Source organism: Gossypium hirsutum, chromosome D08 (assembly GCF_007990345.1).
Source record: "Gossypium hirsutum isolate 1008001.06 chromosome D08, Gossypium_hirsutum_v2.1, whole genome shotgun sequence".
Lineage (NCBI taxonomy): Eukaryota > Viridiplantae > Streptophyta > Magnoliopsida > Malvales > Malvaceae > Gossypium > Gossypium hirsutum.
In genome coordinates, this window is record NC_053444.1 from 6538003 (window position 1) to 6559963 (window position 21961).

Genomic DNA, 21961 nt, shown 5'->3' on the forward strand with positions numbered 1-21961 from the left:
AATATATAAAGAATGTATGAATTTAAGAATAATTATCTGCACAGTATGATTATGAATGAATGAAAGAATGATTTGGATGGAAGAATAAAAGAATAATCAATGAAAAAATATTAGTTCAAAAGATCGCAAATATGCATTCCATTAAAATAATGACGTTCAGACATAAGCCTTTTTTCACAAAAGACTTCTTGTTGCTCTAGGCTGAAAGCAACAAGTGTGTTTCGAATATTACTCTGAGTAAGCTCTAAATACTACAAAGGTTTCTTTAGAACACTCCCAGGTTTATAAGGGCGAACATCTAATAAGGTCCTTTCTTCAGTTGCTTGTGCATTGCATTCACCCCACTCGTCAATTATGATTGGGTAATGGATTTTCCGCAGTGGAGGAATCATCAAATTTAACGATGCCCATACTGATAAGCCTTTCAACCAGTTTCTTAAAGGCAATGCAGTTTTCTATGGAATGCCCCGTATTTCTCGCATGATACTCGCATTGTGCATTCGCATCGTGCCATTTGGGGTACGGAGGCTGTGGCGGTTTCGTGTAGAGAGGGGCGACAATACGTGCGTTGAATAAGCTTTGATACAACTCCTTATATGACATCGGAATTGGCGTGAATTGAAGGTTCTCAGTGCCTTGCTTCACATACGATTCTTGTCTAGATGAACCTTGCTGACTAGTAATCACCTTTCTTGGCTGTGCAATCGATTTGTTGTAGGTGTTCACATTGCTCACCTCATTTTCCTTCTTCTTTAAGTCTGACCTCCTATTATTTTCTCCAGCATCAATCTTTCCACTTCTCACGGCACTTTCAATCATTTCACCGCTCATGACTATGTCTGAAAAACTCTTCGAAGCACTTCCTAACATGTGGGTGATGAACGGGGCCTTCAATGTGTTGATGAAGAGCATCGTCATTTCTTTCTCTAGGAGTGGCGGCTGAACTTGGATAGCGACCTCCCTCCACCTTTGTGCGTATTGCCTAAAACTTTCATTAGGCTTTTTCTCCATATTTTGAAGGGTAATTCTGTCAAGGACCATATCAGCTACATGACTGTATTGTTTCATAAAGGCTTGTGCTAAATCCCTCCAAGAGCTAATCTGGATACGCGTCAATTGATTGTACCATTTAGACGCTGCCCCTGTGAGGCTATCTTGAAAGCAGTGTATGAGCAGTTGGTCGTTGTTGACGTATCCGGCCATACGCCTACAGAACATAGTAATATGAGCTTCTGGGCAGCTGGTCCCATTATATTTCTCGAATTCCGGCATCTTAAATTTGTAAGGAAGTACCAAATCCGGAACTAAACTCAGATCTTTCGCATCTATTCCACGATAGCCGTCGATACTTTCTATCGCCCTAAACTTCTCTTCAATCCATTTCCATTTCTCCTCAAACTGCTTTGGTAACTCCTCCTTCATCTTGTCTTTCTCCGCTACTTCATCGAAGTCCGGGACAACCAGATTATCGTCAGGACTAGGACCAGATCTGCCCTGAAGGTTCTTCGGTATTGAAGCGTCACCTTGAAAGTGCTGGGGCCTAATCGAAACAGAAGATCTTCGTGGATGTGGTTCAATCTGTACTTGCGCTTGCGGAGGCGTGTATCCTGGAGAAAAAAGTGGCTCATCATTGTTTCCTTCTTCATCGCAAACCACAGGATTTTTCCCTTTATCCACTCTCTTGGTTATTAATTGCGTCAATTTAGTCATTAGTTCATCCTGAGACTCCTTCATCTTTTGTGCCATGTCTTTCTGGATCTTTTCCATATGTTCTTTCATTTGCACCTGTAACTGGTCTTGCATCTCTTTTTGCGTTTGCTCCAGTTTCTCTAATCTTTGATCCATTTCTTTGGCTTTGCGACGAGTACCGTAAGGATGTTTGGTTGATTGGTTTTCCAGATTAGCTGAAATAATTTTACATAATTAGGGTCACTTCGTGAAAATCTAATGCATATGATGCAATGTAATGCAAATGCATGAAATGAATGCCTAAAGAGACGTTGATTCTGATTCAATTACATTTAGGAAACTTTTCTAGAAAGCAAATTCCCTTACATAAAACGGATACATGTACGACCTCACCCTCATATTCCAAGAAACAATATCGATTTTTTTCTTCATCCGCATGTTTGAGGTGATCTCACTAATAGATGCCATTGCTAGCTCATTTTCTTGATCCTGGTTGCGATCCATCATCTGCCCATCTTCATAAGGCTCGTCAGCTTGTTGAAGGCTTTTGGACAATCGTCTCGAATCCCCAGGCCACCAAGCAAGGTCACGAACTCTTCCATCGCCATTCTTGTGTTTCTCAGAATATGTTTGAGAAGTCGTATTGTTTTCCACTTTATCAAGGAATTCGTATTCCATGACAAGCTTTCTAATTTAGTAATTGGATTTGAATCTATATCTCTTTCCTAAGAGGCAAATGCAATGTAATGCAATCATAATCAAAACACAACGAGAAGGGTTAGTACAAAACATAAGCAAGCACAGAAAACAAAAAGTACCTAATCGGGTAGATACTAGGGGTTTGGAGTGGCTCTACCTAGGTTAAGTTCCTAAGTCTACTATATGAGGGTTGGTTCTAAAGTAAGGGTACCCGAACCAGCAGATTCCTCGATCCTCACCCATTATAGGCTCATACGGACTGAGTTCAGTTCAGGGGAATACATTTCCCTATGGCCATGCGGAGATGAAAATCTCACGAAGACATAGGTACGGATGTATCCCGAAAGCGATTCACTATCCCATGCGGAGGTGAAAACCTCACGAAGGCGTAGCTTCTCACTCCCACTTAAAAGGGTATGACCAACGGTCATGCAATGCAATGTGCAAAAATAAATCTGAACTTAAACACAGCAATTATAAATCACAATGACGAAGATCATAATAAAGATAAATAAAAATACAATGAAAGGATCGTATATTTAAACTAGGTTTTTGATTTTTGACAAAAAGACAAAAAGTAATCAACTCATGACTTGACTCTCGTGGTCTCCCCAGCGGAGTCGCCAAGCTGTTGACACCATTTTTTGATTGAAAAACGGGGTCGACTTGGGTTTTAAAAAAAGAAACGGGAGTCGCCACCAATCCTTTTTTATGAGGTGTGATTGGATCACCTCAAAAATGGGTTGTTTTTAATAAACGGTTTGATTTTATTAAAACAACAAGTTTGGTCCATGAAATTCAGAAAAATGGGTTCGGGAGTCGGTTACGCACGAGGAAGGATTAGCACCCTCGATACGCCCAAAATTGGTACCTAGTTGATTACTTAATGTCTTAATGTCGAAATTTTAAATACGATCCTTTCTTTTTGAATAAAATGAATTGGAAGATAAAGCTCATTTATTTTAAAGAAATAAATTGTTACACTGAGTAAGTTAGAGTGCAACATTTCAAATCCTCAAAATTAAGCTTATTCTTCGTCTTTTAAAACCTATGCATTTTAAGGAGGATATCCGATTATCTGAGTCAAATGAGAAAATCAAAACCCAGTAAGTTAGGGTTCGATTTCACAAAATTTCTAAATATCGAGCATTGCCTTTATTTTTAAAATCCTCGTCTCGAGAAAATAACATGTCATATCCAATGCGTTAGGATATAACGTGTCGAATTCCCGAGAATGAGCTTTTTACTTATGGGTTTTGATTAAAAAGGATGCTCGGTTATCTAAGTTCATCGAAAAATTTGAAGCCCAGTAAGTGAGGGCACAATTCTCGAGAACTATGAGAACGAGGCTTTTTTGAAAATTATGAAATAGGGTGATTGTAGTGCTTTGATAAAACACGATTTTTACAAATATGACATGATTGAAAAGTGATGTATGACGTAAAAGATAATATATAGTTCAAATGCATATCAAAGAATAATGAACAAATAATGAATTAATACTAACAAACATAGCAACAATAATCTCTATTGTACATTATGCTAATATCAATATCTACATTCAAAAACTAAAAGAAAACGAGTCAATTAAGGCAAATACGGACCAAATGTATGAGTTTTGAAATAACTAAAAAATATATAAAAATGAAATTATATTTATATTTTAGATAAATAATATATAAATGAATATTTGAAAGGAATTAAAAATATGGTTAAAAATAAATACTACATAGAATAATAGTGTCCAAATAGGTTTTAAAGTAAATATTATATAAGGAATAAGTCACAACACATTAAATAATATATATATATATGTGCACGTATACATGATGAAGATTAAACAATAATACATAATAATTTTTGAAACGAATGTATAATAAACCCAAAGTGTTAATACTATTTTATTTATTATATAAAATAATACTACATTAAAAATACGTGATGAAATTAACCATTGATATATTAATACTCAAAGTAATAATATAAATAATAAAATTATAATACGTGTACATAGATAAATAAACATATAAATAATAAAACTAATGTTAACAATAGTAAAGATAATAAACTAAACAAAATTAGTAATAATAATGAAACAGAGGATCAAATTGACACCAAAGCTGAAATTAAAGGAAAAATCTAAAATAAATAAAAGGGAAGGTCCGAATTAAAAAGCGCGAATGACATGGGGGACTAAAAGGGTAATATTTCCCACCCTCCAAAACGCAGCGTTATGACGAGGACCGAAATGAAGCGGACATCAAATTAAAGGGCGAAAATTAGAAATAAAAAAAAATTGATTTGAACGCGCTACAAAAAGGGGAGGACCATCTGCGCAAATATCCCCAAAATGGAAAACACGCGGATCCTCCTGGTAATGGGTCGGGTCGACGCGCGGATCCACCCCCACCAAAACGGCGCCGTTTTATAATTAATATAAATATAAAAAAAAGGCCCAAAAATTTCATTTTCATCATTTTTCTAAAAAAACAAAGGGCTTTCTCTCTCTCAGGCCCCCAAGGCCTGCCAATGTCCGGCCGCCGCTGATCATCGGGCCACCGTCCGTCGGCCACCGTGCACGGTGGTCGGAGTTCCAAAAATGGGCCTTTTCGACCTAAAATGATCTCCTGAACCCCGATCCGAGCCCCAAAATACCAAAAACACTCTCTAAACTTAAGAAAAGGATGAGGAAACCTTCGTTCCCCTCAGATCTGGTGCCGAAGACGAAGAGTCACCCCCGACGACGCGATCTCGGGATGACTCCGGTGAGTATCCCTTCCTCCTTTTTGACTTTATTTTAATGTATAAAATAAACAAAAAATAAAAAATAAAAGACGAAAAAAAATGATGTAAATCTGAAAAAAAACTTTTAGAAACGTGTTTCTGTTTCTTTTATTTTCTTAATGTTTGTCAAAAGCCCCCTCTTTTACAACGTATTCGGCTTTTGCCGAAAGAAAAGAAGAAAACATAAAGAAAAAAACCATTACAGTTGAGGCCCCCCCATGATATTACATTTGTTTGGTTTTTATAAAAGAAAAATATTTGCTGCTCTCTCTGTTGTCTATTTCTTTGCGTGCTTGCAGGTGGCGATGGGACGTGGCGATAGACTGGTGCGAGCAGAGGGCAGGTACGGTAGTAACGTACGGCGCACATGGGAGCGGGACGGAGAAGCGGTGCTGTTAGGGCTTCTTGTTTTTTTTTTTAAATGGGTTTTGGGCTAGGGTTTGTAATTTGGGCTTGTTATGTAGGTTTTGGGCCTATTAGGCCCGGGTCAAAAATGGGCCGTACAACGATGAATCATGTTATCGAGGTTTTGATTATGGCAACAAAAGTTGAGACGTTGAGATTAAGGGCGAAGCTAGAATTTTTGTTCAGAACATCAAAATAAAATTATAAAATTTGGAGTGCGAATGTTGAAAAAAACCTTTGGTTAAAGTATTAACTTTTCATAAGGGCCAAAAAATGCAATTATTCCATTTAATGAAAAGCTAAAAAGACTTAAATTTAATATTTTAATTTATGATCCGTAATTCTTCCAATTAACCAAGGGGGCTAAGGGTTTGCATACCGCTTTGCCTACTATCCTAATTGAGATCTTGAATTTCTAGATTTAAGTTATATTTGTAAAAATTATGTACGAACATTTTTAAGACTATACCTAAAATTACCTATAGCCACTCATTAACCGATAAAAAGGAGGATAATGCGTTTTAATGCACTCGAACCCACATCCTCTTATATTAACAAGAATATCCATATCAATGAAGTTAAGATTAAATCGATAATTTTATTAAGAAAGTCGAAGAAGTATAATTGATAACTTAGCCCCAATTTTAGAATAATAACAGAAGTATTTGACTTATTATTGAGGCTAATTAGTTTATTTTTAATTAAGATATAAGCACATGAAAGATATTATTTAGTGAAATAAATGATATTGGCATAGTTTTGCCGCCGCGTTAATGAAAAATAACTAACTTTTAATAATAAAAAAATAAAGTTGAAAATTTGTAAATCAAAATTATTTTATTCTTAAAAATAGTAGTGACTATTTATATTAATTTTTGGAGTGAATAAAATTCCAAAAATGTTGGATCCTTGATGGGAAAATTTAGACATGTTTTACACGTGGTGTAAAATTAACCACTAATTTTGGAGATTTTCAGATAAATCCCCATGTGTTTTCCATTGTACCAAATCGGTAAGCAAAACACTTGCAAATTGTATGCCAAATTCATTGAAAGGCTTTCTATATTCTGGCATATGAAGTCAGTGCATCATGTGATTTTCCGACCAACATTTTCATTTAACTGTTATTTAATTATACTGATTTTTAATAGTAAATAAATAAAATTCATAAAAAATAAAATGAAAATGTCAATTATTTTACCCAATTTTGATTAAAAATTTTCGCCCGCCTCCTCTATTTTGTCCTCTAATAACAACTGGTTTGCTTTTCTTATGAAATAATATATATATATTTCAAAAGAAAAACCCCCGATTTATACATAAAATTAATTTAATTTTAACTTTTGACGTGGGAAAGGGTAAACTCATGGTGCTATCATCAAACCGCGTGAGGACCTGACTTTGATGCGAGTTAATTTAACATGGTTGTCGTAATCAAATTTTTCGAATAATTATTTCATAAAATTGAAAAATAATTTGTTAGAAATAAAAAATAAGTTTAGACACAATGGTTTTACGTACGAGGAGTTTTACCTCAGGAATTTATTTTATTTAATAATCGTTTAGGTCGCCTATTAGTTTAAGTCCAATCTACTATTACATAAAGAAGTAATATTGACCTCAATTGTCACAAATCGCTCACTTAAATACCTCATAGTATAATTAATAAATTCTCCAAAGAATACCTAAAAGAATGTCACAAAATAACCACACACAAAAAAACAAGAAAATAATACTCCAAAACTATTTTTTGACGTGCGGCACAAAACAACCTATTTATAGGCCTTCATAAATCAGGAGGGTTTTGATAGGCTTTAAACTCTTATCTAAAAGTTGAAATTATTCTATTAATTGTTCTAAGTATTTATCACATAGAGGCATTCATAAATCAGTCTTCTAACTGCTCCAAAACTCTCTTAAATAAATTTGATATTTATCTCTAAAAGATAACTTCTAATTTTGTCAAATATGTCACATTCAAATGGACTGAATTCAGTACAAACGAAACCTATTCAAGGCCCAAATGGAGAAACAATTATAATAAGACATTGAACGAGTGACAGCAACTTTCCCCACTATAATGAATAAGAATATTTAAGTTTTCTTTTTGGATTATTTACTTGTGTTTTTTTTTTCTAATTTGTTAAGAATTTTCTAGAAAAAAAATTTATTTATCACGATTAAACAATCTAACTAATTCTACCACAAATCTAATTTTTATAACATCGCAATTCAATTCAACTTTAAACTTATAATAATTTTTTTAATTAATATTGAACTAAATTAAATTAAGTATATTTTATTATTATCTAAACCAAAGTTGAGTTTGATGAATTTTATTCTTATTTTTTTAAGTTTTTACTACTTCGTAAATATAATACAAATACATATCAAAACAACTAAAATGTAAAATTAAATCAACACAAAGTATAACAGAACGCATGTAACGAGACTAGAGACTCACACATTACAATTTTACATAATAAAACTCAAACATAGGTGTTTCAACCCATAATGATAAGGCAGTAAATGTTTAATTAAATGTTACTATTTGGATCAAATTTTTTTTATTTTTTAAATGATAAATATTAAAAATATACATGAATTTTGATCCAATATGCAATATTATATATGAAGTTTGATTTTATGTATTTTTATATATGAAATTTTGATTTGATTCAATTTTCACAAATCGTTAACAAAATGATCAAATTAACGTCATTTTACTTTGATATTTTGTATACACAAATAATTTTATTAATCCAACATGAAAATAAATGTATATAACCGTTTCTTTAAATGTGTACGGTTGAATCAAAATTAAAAATTCATGTATACATATTTTTATAAAAAAATATTTTATATATATATATTGAAAAGTCAAATAACACATTTGGAAATTTTTATTTTCATATGATTTGGTTATAGTGAGAAATAAAATAAAAAGAATTCTTACATTGATGGGTTTGATGTTAACTACTGAATATAAAAATAATATTTTAGTTTGTTTGATACAGAAAAACTTTCAAATATTATCTAAAGAATATTTGGTAGTTGTTTAAAAACCCGTGGGGGAAGATGATGACATGTGACAATTTGGTTTCGAGTTGGTGTTATCATCCAAATCGCACAATTTGGTATAGGTTTAGTTTTTTCACATGGAACCCGTTTTTATCCAAATCAAACTGGATGAAAAAAAATTATGTTTAAAGGAATAGTCCCAATAAAATAATACTTTATTAAAATTTATAATATTTTATATATAAAAGAAATAACTTTTCGCCTTATAAATGTATAAATGAATCCAGCGCATGTATTATGATTGTTGTGAAAAAATCAAGAACTACAATATTAGATTTTTTTACCCTAAAACAAGGTGATTTTTCTTTACAAAATCCAAATTAGGTAAAAACCGTCGAACAATTATCAGTTTCGGATATTTCGATTTTTACTTTATATAATTTTGATTTTAATTTTAAAAAGAATAAAAAACCGAATGAAACGATTGAATTCAATTTTTGTCCAAAATCTAAACCGAATACACTCCTACCTTTATTTCTATGTTTGATAGGGGTTTGGTTTATATATTAAAGATTTCAAAGTTGTCACACTCAAAATCTTAAATTTACAAATAGTCAAATATAAAAGTGTGACCAGTTGAATCTTAATTTGATTTGTATGAATATTATTGTCAATATAGGAAGACGTAAGTTTGAGTGCGCTGAAGCTCATTATCCTTCTATGTATGAGTTGGGGAGGGGTCATAGATAATTTTAAGCATTATGTCAAAAAGAGCAGATACGATCAGAACCTATAATGAGACTATTAAAATTATTATTTTACTATTATAAAATATTCTATATTCATTTATATACTTTAGATAAAAATATATTTTAATAAAATAAGGGGTTGATTTTGATGGTATAAAGTTTTGGAGACAAATTAAGGATCAAAGTAGGGGACCGGAACTTACTTTGAAAAATAAATAATAAAATGGTATTAATTGTTAAATTAATAAAAATAAATTATACTTTGACCTCACTTAAAAAATTTTTTGACTTTGCCCTGACATTTACTTTGAGACAAAATCATCTCTCTTTTTTTTTCCATTAGTTATTATTTATTTATTATTTTTATGCAGTATTTTTATTTACAAAATCAAAACAAAATATTTAACTTTAATTACTATATTGAATTAAAATTTAATTTCTATAACCATTTAAATATTTTAAATTTAATCATATATTAATTTTGAAATAAATTAATATTATTTAAAAGTAAATAAACAGAATTATATGTTTATTAATACTACTTTGCTAATAATAATTATATTCTGAAAATGTTAATATTAATAAAACTTATTTTTTATTTAATCGGGTTAATTTTAAAATTATCGTTGAATGAAACAAACATATCAATATAATTTTTCACGTGTTTCAAACTTATAATATTACATTCTCAACAATTACACCCCTAAAATTAGGTTGTATCGAAATCTTAAGAAAGTACTAGAGGCCACCTATATTTTTTAAAATGAGCATAGTTTTTTTATTCTTAAAATGTTTAATTAATCTCTAAAGTGGAGGATAAGATATATTTGAGTACATTTAAATTCACGTCTTTTGAGTTATTACAATATTAACGATATCAATCAAATTCAGTCGATTAAAATTAATTCACGTCTAGAAGTACCTATAACTTCTCCCCAACTCCAACTCAAAAATAGGAGGATAATGAACCCCAATCGAGCTATTATAGAGTGAATGTGATGAAGTATTTGATTGATATAAGTCTAAATATATTATAGATATAATGTGAAACAACATTATTTTTTGGGGTAACATGTGAAAAGACATTAGGGCGTAAAGGATGGACCATTTTCGTTTGCTCAGATATAGTTGTCCTAATTTTTTCTCCCCAACTATATATGCGTGTATATAGTTAGGAAGAAGAAATTAAGTTTTAGAGTATAGACTTTTTGACAATACAACATGCTCCCTCGTGCGCTTTAAAAGCTTAATCCACTACTTGTTTTCCCCTCATTTGATCACCATTTTTAGGACCATTTTATAAACTACTTATCATTTTACTTTATTTGGATTTATATATATTTATTTACAAATATTTAAATAACATATTTATTTCAACTATTTTTGGGGACGATCAAGTTGGGAGATAGATTCAAGTGTTGTTGGAGTTCTTACGAGATAAAAGTAAGTTAAGGGCTGTTTGAATTTGGGTCCAGGAATGCTCTCCGAAGCTTCAAGTAGTTTAATGTCTTAGAAATGGAGAAAGTGAGAGATATGAAGATGCGAGGCCCCACGTGGAGAGATAATACTTGGTCACCAAGGCTACTCCATTATTAGGTATTGTCAGTGGTTTGACAATTGTAATATATTGCTTGGCGCAATTAATGTTTTTTAAAGGCTTATTTAACGGTTTAGTTTCGTTTTGTCACTTTGATACTTAAATCTTTTTTTATCCATTTTGATGCCCAAAGTATCATTTTGTTATGGTTTTTAGTCCAAAAAATTAACTAAGATTAAAAAAAATTTCAACCAATTAAAGAATGCCACATATTACTTAAATCCTTTTTTACTTAAAAACATATCTTTATTAAAATTTAATTAAATTAATAAAAATATATTTTTTCACCCATTTCTTCCTCTCTCTCTATCCTCTTTCATCCACTCCATTTTTCTTCCCAATACAACTAATCATGGCTAAAGTCTTCCTCTTCATTGCCACAGATGCATATTCATATCATAACTACCATCACTATACACCAAAAATAAAAAATAGGGAAGGCATAAAAGATCATCAATCTGAATTTTAGCCAAAGCAAGATTGATTTTTTTTTTTTGGTATTGTTTGGTTGATCTAAATGATGAAAGAGAATCTTATGAATAGGGGAAAAATATACTGGAATTTGAAGACATTCTAACGATGAAAAATACCCAAATTTGGTGTTGAAGATTTGTAGATTTAGAAAAACCTAGTGTTCTTTTTAAAAAATAAACGCTGAAAACGAAAAGAGTGGGTTGAAAACAAGATGATGAAATTTGGACTCGAATAACTACTGGTAAGTGGCAGTCAGTGGCGGCCATTGATGCTAAAATTTAGAATTTTTTGGGTTTGGTTTGAAACTTTAAAATTTGAAACAAAAATTATTAATTTAGTTTATCAAATTCTAGCCAACAGAGCTTTCAAATATTTACAAGATTCATTCGAGGCATTAAAAAAGATGAGATCATCGTTAGCAAAGAGAGATTTTCACGCCCTTGATAGATCTGTCCAAATCAACTTTAGAAAGCACAAGGGACAGAGAAAATTCATGCAGATGACAAAGAGGTGAGGAGAGAGGGGATCCCCTTGTCAATATAAGGGGCTTGATAAGGGAGCCCTTAACTAGGACCTGGTAAAGAACTATAGAGATGCATTGAAAAATAAGTAGAATCCATTTTTTTTATCAGAACTCATGGCTTTGAGCATAAACTTGATAAAGTCTCAACTGATTTTGTCAAAAGCTTCACTTATGTCAAATTCGAAGGCCACTAGGGAATACTTCCCTTTCATTTTCTTCTTAATCATGTGAATGATTTCACTTTTAAGGATAATATTATCAGATATGAGACGGCCACGAACAAAAGTTATTGTCTATTTATATTACTATGAAAGAGAATCAAGTGGTTTCGAGAACTTTGGTGTTTCAAGTTCGAATTTTATCATGCGTAAATATTATGTGCGTGTTATATCTTATATTTATTTTAAGTTTAAGTCTCATCATATGTAGGTCCTGTCTATATTTATTTTGATCTAAATCGAGACATATTTCAATTTTTAGCTTGATTATGCTTTGTACCGACTTGATTTTGATTATAGTTACATCATTTAGAATATTACTTATTAACCCCTTAAAAAGATAGGTTTCATGGGTATGAATTCAATAAGAAAAATTATTAACAAACACAATTAAGCAACAGCCATGGGCCAGTATATTTACTTTTGGTGAAGATGAAAATGACATGTTGGGCCAATTTGGATAAATTTGAGCCTACTCCTAACATGGCACCTTACAACCATACTAGTGAGATGGGAACAAATCAATCTCAATAATTTTTCTATTCCTACATAAGGTTACCATTTAGTTTTCAAAATATTTTTGCATTCTTTGTATACATTCAATTATTTTTTATGTTATATTAATGTCATGTTGTCAATTTTGCTTGAGATGGTCCCTATTATTGGCCTATTCATTAAGACACCTCCCTCTTGGCTTGGTCAGCTCAACTTCTTTCTTATCTCTTTTTTTTTCCTTTATGTCTTCCCATTGATTTGCTACACAAGAAATTGATACATATTGTTAGGATCGTCCCGAATAAGCAACGAACAAGTAAAAATAGTAGAAGAAATTGAGAAGATGAACACACAAATTTAAAGTGGAAAAACCCCTCAAAAGAGGATAAAAAACCACGGGCAAAGATAATTTTACTATAATGGCAAAAGAATGAAGAGTACAAAAGATGGAGATAAAAACTAAACCTCGAAAACCCAAAAAACAAAGAACCCTCAAACGTAAACACAAAATTCTCTGAATGTGTTATGAGTTCTAATCTAATGGGTGTCTCTTCATTCTAAGATTGTAAAGGAGCCTATTTATAGGCTAAATTAGTAAGTCAAATAAACTATACTAATAAATGCTAAATATATTATACTAATAAATACTAAATCTTTTAGAAAGAAAATATATTTTTGTTTAACTTGACTTGCAAGCAATCTCTTAGAATTTGGGTCACACAATTCTAACAATCTCCACCTTGACACGAATTCTTTCAATGCCATCTTTGCCAAAACCCGCCACGGGCCTATCTTGAACTATGCAGGGAATTAACTGAGTCGAATCTATGCTTAGAAGCTGGAAGACTTCTAGCCTTCGACTTGTGCACTGCCAAATCAAAACTAACCCGGGTCTGATTTTCACGAATACAGTGCCCTAACTTTTCAAAACCTGCATCCAAAAGAGAACCTCTCTTCAACGAAACGGTCATACCTTTTTCCCTCCTATGACCAAGTTGCCTCCGCTTCAAATGAGTTGACTTTGACTCCGTAACGGACGAGGGACGTCCGATTTCACCGGTCACTGTAGAACCTTCCAGAATATAAAGACTGCCGGTTCTTTTACCTTTTAACAAAACGAGAGCTCCACGAGATACTTTAATGTCGCTCGACTCGATGTTGATTCTGCATCCTTTCAAGTCTAAAATACTCAAGGAGATGAGATTCTTTCGTAAATCAGGTACATACCTGACATCTGAGAGTGTCCTAATCGTCCCATCGTGTATCCTAATTTTAACAGTACCAATACCGATTATTTTACTAGATGAATCGTTTCCCATGTGCACAACTCCACCTTCAACTGAACTGTATGAGGAGAACCATTCTCTATTGGGACACATGTGGAAAGAACATCCTGAATCTAGGATTCACTCAGACGTAAACTTGGAGTTATCGCTCGTTGACACTAACAAGAAATCATCACCGCCTTCATCGACCAAATTAGCACCAGCTACATCTTCCTCGTTACTCTCAGCAGCTCTTTTATTTCGCAGTTTATAACAATCTGCTTTGACGTGACCTAACTTTTTGCAATAGCGACACCTTTTGTCTCGTTCCTTTGATGCTACCAAAACGGAAGCTTGTCTATCTGCTTTGCTATTCAAATCAAACTCATTGTCGAGTTTGTCTCTACTCAAAAAATGACCCTTCACATCTTCGAACGAGAGTTTGTCTCTGCCATAAATCAGGGTCTCCCTGAAAGACTTGTATGAAGAAGGTAAAGAGCACAATAATAGCATAGCTTGATCTTCATCGTCAATATGAACCTCAACATTCTTTAAATCATTTAAAAGAGTAATGAATTGACTGATGTGATCTTTAAGAAGCTCACCTTCGTTCATGCGAAACGTAAATAGACGTTGTTTCAACATTAAACGGTTAGCCAGAGACTTAGTCGCATAAAGAGTTTCTAACCTTTTCCACAAGGCGAATGAGGTCTTCTCCATCAATACCTCCTGCAATACTGTATTCGCGAGGCACAACTGGATTGCAGACAAGGCCTTTTCATCAAGCTCTTCCCATTCTGTTTGATTTAGATTCTCAGGCTTTTTCCCTGTAACAACCTTTTTCAAGCCATTTTGAACTAGAATTGCCATCATCCGAACTTGCCACAGATTGAAATTTGTCTCACCATCGAACTTCTCAATTTCAAACCTTGTTGCTGCCATCTCTGACCGAGCTGATCTATGAAAGTTAAACTAGCTCTGATACCACTTGTTAGGATCGTCCCGAATAAGCAACGAACAAGTAAAAATAGTAGAAGAAATTGAGAAGATGAACACACAAATTTAACGTGGAAAAACCCCTCAAAAGAGGATAAAAAACCACGAGCAAAGATAATTTTACTATAATGGCAAAAGAATGAAGAGTACAAAAGATGGAGATAAAAACTAAACCCCGAAAACCCGAAAAACAAAGAACCCTCAAACGTAAACACAAAATTCTCTGAATGTGTTATGAGTTCTAATCTAATGGGTGTCTCTTCATTCTAAGATTGTAAAGGAGCCTATTTATAGGCTAAATTAGTAAGTCAAATAAACTATACTAATAAATGCTAAATATATTATACTAATAAATACTAAATCTTCTAGAAAGAAAATATATTTTTGTTTAACTTGACTTGCAAGCAATCTCTTAGAATTTAGGTCACACAATTCTAACACATATCTATTACATTTATTACATTTTCTTAAAAAAAATTCTAAATCTTATTGTTTGCTATATAATATTTCTAGGTCATGAAATTCATATATTTGTTCTTCTAGATCTTGATCATATCTGTGTTCTTTTTGATGTATTTGTCTAGAATTACCCATAGTCCCTCCCCAACCCATAAATAAGAGGATAATGTGCTCCAGCACACTCAAACCCACGTCTTCCTGCATTAGTAACAATATCCGTTTCAATTGAGCTAAAACTCAATCGGCCTAGAGTATATTTTTTTAATATTCAAGTAATTTTTTAACAGAAATAAAATAGTGTATAAATGTACAAAATTGGGTTTCCATTTTTCAACCAAAATTAAGTGCTTGTGTAGTTGAATTGCCACTATTGTAAGCTAATACTAACTAAAGCCCATTGTGTTGGTAGTGCTAAGCCTAGACTTAAAGCCTTTACTACCTTCCATTAGTCATGCAATGCTTCAGGGCCCTTAAACAAAACAATCTAAAATTCCAACATTTTTCAAATGAATTTCTTTTAGAGGTCTCTGTAATCTTATGGAATTTAAAATTTAGTTTTTATTTGAATTTTTTAATTATTTCATCCAACTTTGTAATTATAAAAAGGTAGAATAATTTTTTTTAACTCTCAATAGTTACAATTTTTTTTATAATCAATTCAATCCTTACTCCTCAAAACTACATAATATTACAAAAAAAAAAGTTAAAAGTTTTCTATGTTTTCAATAAAAATCCTAAAAATAATTTTTTTATAAATATTATCTAAATATTAAGTATAAAATTAAAAAAAATCGTAGACATTGAGGGATAAAAAAGTTATTATATTTTATTTATAAATGTAAAATTAAACAAAAAATCAAATTTTTAAATAAAAAATACAAGGACTCAATGTCTCAACATTAATGTACGAAGATTAAATTTTAAATTTTAAAAAAGTACATGAACTTTTGGAAGATTCAAACCTTTTCTTTTTTCATAAAAAATATTTTTAAAATTTTTTAAAAATATAATGGCTAGAATGACCATGTACTTTATCAAATATTCTAATTTGGTACATCTACTTTCAGAATGTCTATTTTGACACCTAAACTTAAATTCTATCCATCAATGCAGTATCTCGCATTAGCAATGCTAAAATTTGAAATATCTAAATATGTGGACCAATAATAGGATGCCATGAGGCATAATTTGTCAAAAAAAATTATTCTACTCAATTTAAGGGGGCCAAAATATAATTATACTAAATGTATTTTTAATTATAATGCCATGTTCAATTTTCAATATGAATTAGAATTTGGTATATTGACCGTATACTTTTTTTATTCCACAAGCAATTTTAAAAAATTATCATGTGTCTCTTTTTTTAAAAATATTTTACTATAAGCCTATAGAACACTTGTCAACCCTATAGTTCATTTAACATTAAAATTAAAAAACAACTCACCATTAAAAAAAATTCATGTAGACAAATTTTGGAAAAAAAAATAAAAGAAGAAACTCGGGTTTGGACAAATAATTTAAAAAATTTGAGCTGTGAAATGTTGGGATTAATGAGAAATTGACGTTCAATTGGTGCTAGAGGAGAGTATTCGACTTTTGCGATTGATTCGGTTAGTCGGGTTTCTTGGTTTTTACCGAAATTTGCTTTCACCTACTTGGTACCATGTAACAATTGTTACATTTTAATGAAAGAATTTTAACGGTGTTAATTAAACGTACATTTTAAAATTTGAAAAGTAAAATAGGCAACCATGGAAGAAAGTATCTTTCTTTGCTCTTCCTTTACCAAACTAAAATAGGCAACCATGGAACCATTCTCTGTAGGCAACCCTAAAATAAAACTTTAGGGTTTATTGATTGTTTAGAGAAGACTCCTGTAGGTTTTTCCTTGGGGAATCTTGTGTACTAATGGACACCCCGAGAACATTGGTTAAGGTGATATAGCATCACTGACGTGAAGTGGGGCATATTCGTATCTTGGATTGGTGGCTAGGGCTAAGGGCTGGTTAATTGGTTAGGTTGAACCCTTGTTGCCCATGCATTGCTATGGCTTGTAGCAACATCATTGTCATTTCATAGTAAGATTCGTGTTCATCAGTCTTCCATATTTTTAAACACGGTTACTTCAACAGGGCAACAATAAATATTCCATTCTGTACTGTACATGGATGTTATCTGAAAAAAAAAATTAAGTACGTGGTGGTTGTCTAAAAATATACATATCTCTATGGGGGCAATTAAACAGCCATTAAAACCTGGTCTGTGAGACAGCAAGGTATTGAGTGGACTAGCTAAGACTGCCCATCCATATCACTCAATTTATGTCATTTTCAGACTATAACTTCAAAACAAGATGTGGGTCATTTACTCATTTAAGCATGGATTATGATTTTTTTGTGGGGGGGGGTGCCAGTATTTTGAATAATAAAAAAAGCCAAGGACTGAATTGCAAATCAAAATAGAATTCAGTGCCAAAGTTGATGATGGGATGGATGATATAAAAAGCTGCAAACATAATAATAATATTCCCTCATTGTGGCAGTCTCCTAGAAAACTCATTGGGTTCACAAATTTGGTTTCAAACAAATGGACCTTTTCAAACTACAGTCATTGTCAGGTACTGGTTTTTTATAGTAAACCAAACTGCTCCAACCCCTTTCATGGTAAAAGTAAACCTACTTTCATACATATGCATCTCAGCTGATTTACTTCTCTGAAATAATACTAGGTTTAAATTTGTAAAGCCTGGAAACCATAAACATGCAAAGATGTGTTGATTCTTAAAAAAAACACAACATTCATCTTCACCTGCTATACTATATCTCTAGATATATATAGTTTTGTGAGGTTTTCACATAAATCATCCAAAAAACTAAATATAATTGGAATAGGAAAAGGAAGAAATTCTTTTATATTTTTTGGGAGTATCATTTCTTGTTATGTAATGGGTTTGAACCTGTTGGAACTCTACGTTTCTCCTCCAATTGCTTGGCTTGGCCGATCGAAACCTGGTACCGTTGCCTTGGTTGTCTGCCGTCGTTGGTTGACGTGTGGTCCGATGTGGCGGTGGTGGCGTTCCTTCGATTCGCTTCTCGAAGGGTGGGAGTGAAGAGGAGGAGAATGATGAGAAGAAGGGAGAAAAGCTGAAAGCGGTTCATATTTTCTTAGAGGTTCAGATGGTAATAAAGAGAGATCATGAAGCCAGCTTTTGTTATTATTATATATATATGTGCATATTCTTAAAGTTTTATGTACTGTACTTCACTTGGTGCAAACTAGATAAATGATTGAGTTTGCATATGAATTTAGATTCCGGTGTTTTCCGATGTTTGTTTCGTATGATGAACCTCTTCTTTATGTAAAATTTCTTATCAAATTTCCTTTTCTAACATATTTTCTAAATTGATAAAGTTATATGGGCGAAATCAAAAAATATTTGTAAGGAGCTGAAATTAAATTATAATTTTTATGATAGTAAAAATACAAGTTTTAAAAGATTAAATTAAAATTTTATCATTTTTAGGGTGTCAAAGTGTAATTTTATCTTTACTAATTTAAAATTTTAAAAATTTTAAAGGGCAAAAATAGAAAACTTTCCATTTTCTTTGAGGGGGCGGGTTCCCTACCAGCCCCACTAGGTTCGCCTTTGGCTATAACACCCCCATACCCAACTCGAACATCAAGTCAAAGCACTGAGATGTTACATTCTCTATTACATTCTTCACTTATTAAATATTTTCTTATAAACTTTCATAATTTTTCAATTTAGTCCCTTTTTGTCGTAAAAGTTCAATATTCACTAATTAATTACATTAAAGCAAATTTTTTTCTTGTTGCACTTTAATCACATAATTTATCTCAATATCTTGTTTCACATATCAAATTTCTATGTATTTCACTTTATTATTTCATCCACATATTTTTCAAGTTTAACAAGTTAGTCCTTGTCATTATAAAAAAATTATATTTTTTCACAATTTCACTTTACAATAATTTATGCATATTTCATCATCTCATAATACATTTATTAAACTTTTATCATAATTTTTTTATTCACATATTAAATTGCTTCATACATAAACTTTTGTACATTTTTCAATTTAGTCCCTATTACTATGTAATTTATTTTTCACCATATAAGCACTCTAATCAAATAATTCATCATAATATCTTATTTCACATAACAAATTTTCATGCATATCACTTCTCTTTTTTCAATTATAAATTTCACAAACTTTACAATTTAATCTTTAACATCATGAAGATTCATTATTTACTATAATTTCATCTTAATATCACTTTGTAATCAATTCACTACTTATCATAAATCTCAAATATATGTTTGTTTCATTGAAAATAACTTCTATGAAATATTTTCAGGAAATCTGCCAAACACCATAAAATGTTAGCTTTTCCAGAAAAGTAAGTCATTCTCCAAAAATATTTTTCCGAAAACCATTTTCAATGAAACAAACGAAGCCTTTAATGCAAGTTAAAGACAAAATATGGATTTGGTAGAGTGAGCGATAACAGTTAGATTTTTTTTTTAAGAAAACCCATCAAATTACAAGTTTTCATCCCTTGGTGATAATAATAAATTATCTAATTTAAGTCTTTTAACTATTTGATTAATGAAAATTTTCCTTTTAAGCTTTTTTTTAGCAAAAAAGAAAGTTAGGACCCTTAAAATTTTATAATTTTATTTTAATTTCTTTTAAAAGAATTTGGTTTATCTCTTTAAATTTTGTAAATAAAAAAATAATATTTAAAGTCAAAATTTAATCATTCTAATCAATAAGACAATATATATATATGAAAGTCAAAATGATTGGAAATGTAAAACATTTAAATTATGTGAAAATGATATAAAGCATCCAAGTTAAGAAAGTACAATATTGAATTAAAGAATGGTAACAAAAGTCAAAATTTATATGCTCATGCACTTGATTAATATATGTATGTATGGAAGGTAGAGGAAGCAATATTAACGTAGAAGGATGTAGATTCGAGTGTATTGAAAGCTTAAAACATTTTAATTACAGATATTTTATTAATATGGGTATTATTATTAATGTAAGAGGATGTGAGTTTGAGTATGCTAAAATGTATTCAGATTGAGAAGAATTATGAATAATTTTAAATATTAAATAAAAATTGGATATAATTAAAACGAATAGAGATGAGAAAGGAGGAGGATATACGGGAAGGTTTGTCCTTCTCCAATTGGACAACGACAGGTGTAACCATTTCTTTTGTACTAATTTCCCACTAACATGCCAAGCCAAACTCAAGCTGCAAAGATGCTCCTAACTCGGTTTGGATTCAATCATTTTTTAGTTTTCAAATTAAAAAAAATTGAATTTATTTGAATTTATTGGGTTAAACATGTTTATTTAGTAAAATAATAATTTCATTTTTATTTTATTTTAAATTTAAGTTGAATTTTTGTGTTTAAATTTGAGTTCGAGTTAATAATAAAATACTTAGATTCGATTTGTACGAGACATTCGTGTTGAATTTTTATTTGAGGCATACTTAAATAATTTATTCCTTAACAAGTTTAAACTTTTTTTTATATAAAGCCTATTTGTAGCGATAACCATTTCTCATCCTTAAAATAAAGGAAAAGATGAGTAAAAGTACGTTAGGGCCCATGTCCTTATAGTTATTGTAATAGTAATGATACCAACTGAATGAAAGTTCAATCGACAATTATCTAAGTGAAAAAAATAACTAATTATACTCACTACAAAAATCATTTTACTAATTCCGGATTCAAAGTCAAAGTTAGGAGATTTTTTTTTCATGTTATAAATGATGCAATATTGGATATAGACCTGTTCGTGAGTCAAGCTACCTGTTTAGGTTAGAAGGTTCTCTCGAAATTTGGAAGGATTTGGGCAAAAATAAGGCTCATAAAATGAGTTTGGGCAAAAAAATTAAACCTAGTTAAAATATAGGTTGGGCTTGATCTTGAACACTCAAAGCTTAAGCCCAGCCCGAATCTGCCCGTTTTAAGCTTTTAATACTTTATATTATGTTATTTTTATATATTATAATACTTTATATTATGTTATTTTTATATATTATGTAATTAGAACACATTAAAAAAATAAACTTAAACTAAATACAAAATACTATTTTAATTTACATTAAAATAATGTTAAGATGACTATATAAAAAATTTCAATAAATAAAAAACATATGAAATTATTAAATATTAAAATAATATAATATAAATATTTAAAAAAAATAAAAAATAAAATGAACGTGCCTAAAATGAGTTTGGGTTAGTCTTTTGTAAACATGGATAAATTTAAATAAAATTTTAGACTCAAATTTTAAACTAGACCAAATTTAGACAAATATTAAATATATTAATGTTATATTTAGGCTTGACTCGACTCAACTCAACTCAACCGGTTGAATATTGTAAAAAGAAAAAGAGAGACAGAAAACTTTTGTGAAACGTGGAGAAAGAAGGAAAAAGAAAAGGAGAACTGAGTTGGCCCGTTTTAGTGCCAAAAAGTTTCCGAGCACTTGTTCAAATAAATGAATAAAAACTTCATATATTGGGTGAGAGTGAT